Source organism: Tamandua tetradactyla, chromosome 13 (assembly GCF_023851605.1).
Source record: "Tamandua tetradactyla isolate mTamTet1 chromosome 13, mTamTet1.pri, whole genome shotgun sequence".
Classification (NCBI taxonomy): Eukaryota; Metazoa; Chordata; class Mammalia; order Pilosa; family Myrmecophagidae; genus Tamandua; species Tamandua tetradactyla.
In genome coordinates this window covers 72,545,738-72,554,032 of record NC_135339.1, presented here as the reverse complement: position 1 = coordinate 72,554,032, position 8,295 = coordinate 72,545,738, and the positions used below count along the sequence as shown (strand labels likewise).

At 33.7% G+C, this 8,295-nt stretch overlaps 1 protein-coding gene across 1 annotated transcript in view; it reads right to left on the bottom strand.

Annotated features, from left to right (window-relative positions):
* Window positions 1-1,173: 1,173 nt before the first annotated feature.
* SMC3 (structural maintenance of chromosomes 3) overlaps window positions 1,174-8,295 on the bottom strand; it is a 43,750-nt gene continuing 36,628 nt past the window's right edge. The window contains exon 30 of the mRNA XM_077126003.1: window positions 1,174-2,617. The gene's annotated coding sequence lies outside the window, so the exon portion shown is untranslated. The remainder of the gene's footprint in view (window positions 2,618-8,295) is intronic.

The window sequence follows — 8,295 nt, the reverse complement described above, 5'->3', positions numbered from 1 at the left end:
CTAATACACCAGCCCCACTCCTGTAGATAAGAACTATAAACTCTGTGTGGGGTGGGGTGGAGTCGGGGGAATTGTTCGGGGTGGGGAGAAAAGGCATTTATTTTGGAAAGAAATAAAACTCTCTTTGCAGATGGCAGTATCACTATATCATTGTCTATGTAAAAAATTCCCCCCAAAAAGAAAACCCACAAAAAGCTCCTAGACTAAGGGAGCTTTCCAAGTTGCCATATACAGGGTCAAAATACAAAAACCAATTATATTTCTAAATGCTAGCAATGATCAGGGAAATTGAAACAAACAAAAAAATTACAATAGTACTAAAAAACATGAAAGACTTAGGAACAATCTAACAAAATATGTGCAAGATCAGTATGCTGGAAACAAAACACATTGATGAGAAAAATCAAAGACCTAAATAAACAGGGAGATTTCCATGTTCATGAATTGGATGACTGAATATGGTTAAGTTGTCAGTTTTCCCCAAACTGTTCTATAGACTCTATGCAATCCCAATTAAAATCCCAGGAAGAGTATTTGGAGAAACCAACAAATTCTAAAATGCATATGGAAAGGCAAAGAAATAAAAATAGACAAAATAACATCGTAAAAGAACAAGTTGGACGATTCACACTACCTAATTTCAAGATTTACTGTAAAGCTACAGTAACCAAGTCAGTGTGATATTGGTTAAAGAACAGACACATAAATCCATGGAAAAGAAGAGAGTCTAGAAACAGATCCACATTAAATGTGTCCAATTATGCTAAGGCAATTTTTTTGTTGAAACAAAAGAAAATAAATCTTGACACAACCGAAACAAAATTAAGATTTGGATCTATAATTCAAAATGGATTATAGAACCAAATGTGAAACATAAAACAATAAAACATGGGTTAGGCAAAGATTTCTTACATATAACACAGAAAGCACAATCTATAAAAGAAAAACTTGATAAACTGAATTTCATCACATTAAAATCATCTTCTCTTCCACATACACTGTTAAGAAAATAAAAAGGCAAGACATATAATAGGAAAAAATATTTCCATACATATCTAGATAAAGGATATATCCAGGATATATTAAGTCTCAAAACTCAACTAGAAAACTACCCAACTTAAAAATAGGCAAAAGATTTGGATATCTGATCAAAGATATTTGGATGGCAAATAAGCACATGAAAAGGTTGCCCAATATTATTAGTCATTAGGGAAATGCAAAGTAAAACTCCAATAGGCTACTACCATACACCTATCAGAATGAATTTTTAAAAAACCGCTGAAGGTGTGGAACAACTTGCTCTCTAATACATTGCTAGAGGGAATACAAAAACGGTGCAACCACTAAGGAGAATGAGTGGCAGTTTCTTATGAAGTTAAAAATACACTTACCATACAATCCAGCAATCCCTCTTCTAGGCTATTTACCCAAGTTAAATAATGTGTTCACACAAAAACCTGTACACAAATGCTTAAAGCAACTTTATTCACATTTTGCCAAAAAACTGGAAATAACCAAGTGTTCTTCAATTGTTGAATGGATAAACTGTGGTACATCCATACAGTGGAATACTACTAAGCAATAAAAAGGAACAAGCTACTGATACACGCTACATGAATGAATCTTAAATGCATGATGGTAAGTGAAAGAAGTCAGACTAAAAAAGTTACAAATTGTATTAATTCCATTTTCATGACATTTGGCAAACAGCAAAACCATAAGGTTGGAAAACAAATCAGAGGTTGTCAGGGGTTTCAAGAGGGGAGTGTGATTGACTACAAAAGGGGATGAAGAGGGGTATTTTTAAGGTGGTAGAACTATGTTGTATGATAATAGGGTGGTAGATACAGAACACTATACTATTGCATAACCCAGAGAAATTTACATCAAAATTTACAAATTTAATGTATGCAAATTTTAAAAATATCAACCAGGTCAAGGAATTCCAGAATGAAATGCAGACTGACAAAACTATCTTATTTTACAAATGCATGACACAACCACACTGAAGAGAATGGGAGGAAAAGGAGAAACCTAGAAAACTTCGGAAAATGGTGTTTTGACCAAAAACTAAATTAAAGACAAAAGAAACTGTACATAAACACAGTCCTTTTAGTTGGTAAAGTTGTTTCTCATGGAGAGAAGTGTTAAAATTTCTGTAACTTTACATGTATACTGGGTTGAATTAGTAAGTGGATGGTGGGAGATAAGTTCTGTTGCTATGGAAAGCCATGGATAATCTAGGGCAAAGAACAGAACGAACCCTGTAAAACGGGATCAGATTTACAGAATCAGTGAGAACTCATAAATAGCTTAATAAAGATATGAATGGATAGACACAGAAATAACTATAGATGTATATGAAAAGTCTAGCTTCTGGCCAAAAAATTATGTGTGATCTTTCAGGCCCAGCCATAGGCAATCACAAAAGCTTTACCTGGCAGGCCTCATGGAAGAAAGATGCCCTTCTCACCTGAGACTTGGTGCAGTTAGTTCACTGGTAATCTCTGAAGGGAGTTGCCATCAAAGACTCAGATGCTCCTAGATAGTCAGGCCATGCTCTTAAGTATATCTACATTCCAAAGCAAAGGTCCTTCCCAGGCATCTCTGCTGAGACCTGTTTTTCACAGAGAAGGGGAGGCTTTGAAAATACTTTCTCAACTCTGATTCCAGTATTTTTCCATTGCTAGCTATTCTCTCTCTCTCTCCTCCTTCTCTTTCCACTGCCCTCCCTGACCCTGGAGCCATAAAACAGCAGGAGCCTTTTATTCAAGGTTCCCTCAGCAGTGAAATGATACTCATCTCTATGCTGTTCCATGTGGAAAAATGAACAGTGGTGAAGCCAGTGCTTTTATCAGTTAGTCTCTTACTTATACTATCACAATAAGTGATTAAAGGCTTGACTGTTACTTTCATTTTGGCTTTTTGTCTTAATTGGCTACTCTAACACTTAACAGCTCAGCTCTTGAAAATATGCGCATGTGAGTTAGTATGCATACTTATATTTCCTAGATTTTTTTTTTTTTATGAGAAAGCATAAAAACACTGACACCTCAGGAACAATGAAAACACCAGATCCAGGGCTCCTTGGAAAAATGGCTGATTCTAGAGCTGGGGCAGAGAACATACATGGTAAGTCTGGAATATCTTGTGGCACCAGAAAGTAAGGAAGTACTTACAAATCAAAAGGAGGGGGCATGTCAAAGGGACACTTAAATTTAAGGAAACCTGAAAGATTTTCCAGTGGCCAAAGCTGGAACAATCTGAGCAACAAAATAAACAATGTGGCAACAGATTATAACCCTAAGTATAAAATAAGTATCCATAAGTCCATTGATATAAATGTGAAAAAACAAATCTTCCTTACAGAATAATTCCAAATAATTTATGTAGATAATCTCCCTCCACAAGTTGAAGCCTAATTCATTGTATAGAGGGGAATCTCCTCCTTCAGTGTGGCCTGCACTTAATGACTCAGTCCAGAGAACAAAGTAAGGGAAGGGGAAAAAGTAAATGTAAAGAAACCTGCAAACACCACCTTTGACATCCGATCAAGGTCAACATCATCAGTGATAAAGCATGTCAATAGCATATACCTCTGATATGATAAGACCATCTCACCTCTGTGGTACTGTTTACCTAATTATGAGAGAGAAAAAATCAGAATCCCAAAAATTCTACTAAATATTTGAAAAGCATTCCTCAAAACTGGAAATGTATAAGAAGCCAAAAAAAAAAAAAGACTGAGAAACTGTCACAAACCAGAGAAGACATAACTATATATAGTGTAGTATCCTCTATGGGATCCTAGAAAAGAAAAAAGGCATCAATGGAAAAACTAATGAAACCTGAAGACAATCTGAAGTTTAGTTGACAGTAATGTACAACGTTGGATTCTTAGTGACACAAGTACCATGGTAATGTAAGACGTAAGAATGAAGGAAAACTGGGTGAAGGGTATATAAGAATTTTCTGTATCATCTTTGCAACTTTTATGTAAATCTGTAACTTATTTTTTTAAAAAGTCGTGCTTCAAAAGACACCATTAAGAAAGTAGCATAAGCCACAATGGTAGAAAATACTTGCAAATCATATACCATATAAGGAACATGTAATATAAAGAACTCTTATAAGTCAATAATATGACAACAACCCAAATAAAAAATGGGCAAAAGATACGAATAGACATTTCACCAAAGAAGATACACAAATGACCAAAGGCACATGAAAAGATACTCAACACTATTAAGAAAATGCAAATCAAAATCATAATGAGGTACCACTTACGCTTACAAAAATGGGTATAATAAACAGATAGGCAATAACAAATGTTGGTGAGGGTGTAGAAATCAGACTCATCACATGATATTGATGGAATGTAAAACGGTGCAGCTGCTTTGGAAAACAATTAAGCAGTCCCTCAAAATGTTAAACAGAGATACCATATGATCCAACAGTTCCATTCCTAGGTATATATCCAAGAGATAGAGAAACATTTGCCCACACAAAAAATTTTACATGAGTGTTCAGAGCAGCATTATTCAGAACAGCCAAAATGTAGAAACAACTTAAATGTCCACCAACTGATAAGTGGATCAAAAAGGGGGAGTAGAAGATAGACCCATAAAATGAAATACTACTCAGTAATAAAAAGGAATGCTGATATATGCCACTACATGAACAAAACATTATACTAAGTGAAAGAAGTCACTGGCAAAAGACCATTTTGTATGATCCCATTATGTAATATGTCCAGAAGAGACAAATTCATGGGGGAAAAATAGATTAGTGGTTGACTAGGGCTGGAGATGGAAATGGAAAATGATTACAAATAGGTTTTAGATTTGTTTGGGGGTGATGGTTCTCAACTTAGGTTGTGCTGATAGTTACATAATTCTGTATCAATCATTGAATTGTATCCTAAAAGGTATTATACTTCAATAAAGTTGATTAAAAAAAAAACTTAAATGCAAAGTACAGACCCTATTTGAATCTCCACATATACAATCCAATTCATAAAAAACGATTTATAGGACAATCAGAGAAATAGGAATACAAATTACTGCTAATTATCAAAGTAATTATATTTCTTAGAGATACCTACTGAAGTATTTATGGATGAAATAATATGACACCTTGGATTTGATTTTAAATAATCTAGAAGTTGGGAGAAGAATAGAAGGGTATATATGAAGTAATTCTGGCCACTAGATAAGTGTTAAAATAAGTAATGGACACAGATTCATCCTATTATTTTTGGCCACTGGATGATAACTGTTAAAGATAAGTAATGGGCATATACAGATTCATACTATTATTCTTTCTACTTTTATTACATATGTTCGAAATTTCCCATAATAAAAATTTGTAAAAAAAAAAAAATGTCTTAAAAGAATGTTGAGATACCTTGGTGGTGCAAGGGTAGCTCAGTGTTAGAATTCTCCCCTGTCATGGTGGAGACCCGGGTTTGATTCCTGGAGCCTGCACACACACAAAGGTGAGGTCCCCATTAAATTAATTTCTTTAATTGTATTAGTACTGTGCTTTCCAACAGTCTTAAAAACAGATGAAAGGATTAAATTAAGTAAATCTTGAAAGAAGTAAGAGAAAAATTACTATCATATACAAAGGATATGTAATAATATTAAGAGGTGACTTATCAGAAGCCATGGATGGCAAAAGGTAGTAGGGTGAATCATTCAAAGTGCTAAAAGAAAAAGACTGTCAACCAAGAATTCTATATCCAGGAAAACTATTCTTTAAAAATGAAAGCTTTACAGGAACTCAGTATTTTGTGTGTGATTTTCTGCAAACCTACAACTCCCCCAATTTTTCTTTTAAAGTTGATTTAATTTTAAAATGAGAGATTACGGCACTCTCAAAACAGATAATTTGCTAGCAGACCTGTCTTAAAAGAAATACTAAAGGAAGTCCTTCAGGCTAAAATGAAAGGACACTAGAGAGTAACTTAAATCCACAAGAAAGAAAGAGTAAAGGTCACCACATAGGTAAATACAATAAACAATACATGTTTATTTTTTGGTTACCTTTTTTTTCTCATTTAAGAGTCAACTACATAAAGCAATAATTTTAAAAACCATGATGATGGATGTAACATATATAATGGTATGATTTGTATGGCAGTAGTTAGACAAAGAAAAGGAAGAAGAATGAGGCTACATTAAAGCAAGGTTCCTGTATACTATTAAGTATTTATCTAAACTATAAACTAGACTGTTTAAAAGTGTTACTTGTAACCTACAGAGCAACCACTAGAAAAATAACTAAACATATATATACATATATATACAGAAGAAACAACAAGGAAATTAAAATGGTATATAAATGCTTACTTAACATGAAAGGCAGTAATGCAAGAAAAGAGGAACAAAAAAGACATAGAAAACAAATAGCAAATAGCAGACATCTTATTTATCAGTAATTACATGAAATGCAAATGGACAGACACTCCAATCAAAAGACAGAAACTAGCAAAAAGTATAGAAAAACACAATCCAATTATAAGCTGCCTACAAGAGACATGTTTCAGATTTAAAGACATAAACAGAATGGAAAAAGATACCATGCTAATAGTAATCAAAAGAAATCTGCAGGGCGGGCCACAATTTAACTTAATGATAAATTCCCTTTTAGATCAGGAACAAGAAAAAGATGTCCATTATGCCACTTCTATTGAACACTGTACTGGAAGTTGTAGCCAACGGAATTAGTCAAGGAAAACAAATTAGTGGCATTCAGGTTATAAAGGAAGAAGCAAAACTTCATCGACTTACAGATGGCATAATCTCGTATGTAGAATATCCTAAAGAACCCATTAAAGATGTCAGAATTAATAAACAAGTTCAACAAGATAGAAGATCAATATACAAAAATCAACTATATTTCTATACACAAGTGATGAACAATAAAAAATGAAATTAAGAAAATAATTTTAAAAGAATAAAAGATCCAGAACTAAACTGAACAAAAGTGCAAGCCTTATATCCCGAAAATTCAAAACATTACAGAGTACTCGCTTCAGCAGCACATATACTAAAATTGGAACAAAGCAGAGATTAACTATGGACAAAAAAAAAAACATTACAGAAAGAAGTAAGAAAAGATGTAAATTAATGGACAGACATCACATGTCCACAGACCAGAAAACGCATGTTGGTAAAACAGCAATACTCCCTCAACTGATCTACAGATTCAATGCAATCCCTATTAAAATCCCAGCTGGCTTTTTTGTAGAGACTTTCAAACTGAACTAAAATTGATGCAGGAAATGTAAGGCACTCAAAATAGCCCAAACATTCTTGAAAGAAAGGAAGTAAAAGTAAGTAAAAGTTGGGGGACTCATAGCTCCCAATTTTAAGACTTACTACAAAGCTACAGTAATCAAGACAGCATGGTACTGACAAAAGGTTAAAGTATAGATCAATGGAATAGAACTGAAAGTCCTGAAATAAGTCCTTACATTTATGGTCAATTGATTTTCAGCAAGAGTGCCAAAAAAACTCAACGGGGAAAGAACAGTCTTTTCAGCAACATAGTGATGGGGCAACTAGATATCCACATACAAAAGAATGAATCTGAACTTCTATCTGATACTATACACAAAAATTAACTCAAAATGGATCATAGATCTAAATAAGAGCTAAAACTATGAAATTTTTAGAATGAGTAAAAAATCTTCATGACCTTGAGTTAGACAATGATTTCTTAAAAAAGACAACAAAAGCACAAGTGACAAAAGAAAAAAAATTAGATTACATCAAAATTAAAAATGTAAGGACACCATCAAAAAAGTAAAAACAAGTCACAGACAGGGAAAAAATATATAAATCCTCTATCTGATAAAAGAGATTTGTATCCAGAATACAGAAGAACTGTTACAACTCAGTAAGATGACAATAACCCTATTAAAACATGGGCAAAAGGTATGAATACGCATTCCTCCCAAGATATATAAATGGATAATGAGTACATGAAAAGATGATCAACATCATTAATTGCCAGGAAAATGCAAATCAAAACCACAAGACACTACTTCACACCCACTAGGATAGTTTAAAAAAAAAAGACAGTAACAAATGTTGGTGAGGGTATGAAGATTTGGAACCTTCATATATTGCTGGTGGGAATGTAAATGGTATAGCTACTTTGGAAAACAGATGGGCAGTTCCTCAAAATGTTAAACCTAGTGTTACCTTATCACCCAGCAATCTCATTCCTAGATATACATCCAAGAGAAATGGAAACATATGTCCACACAAAGACTTTTACATGTCT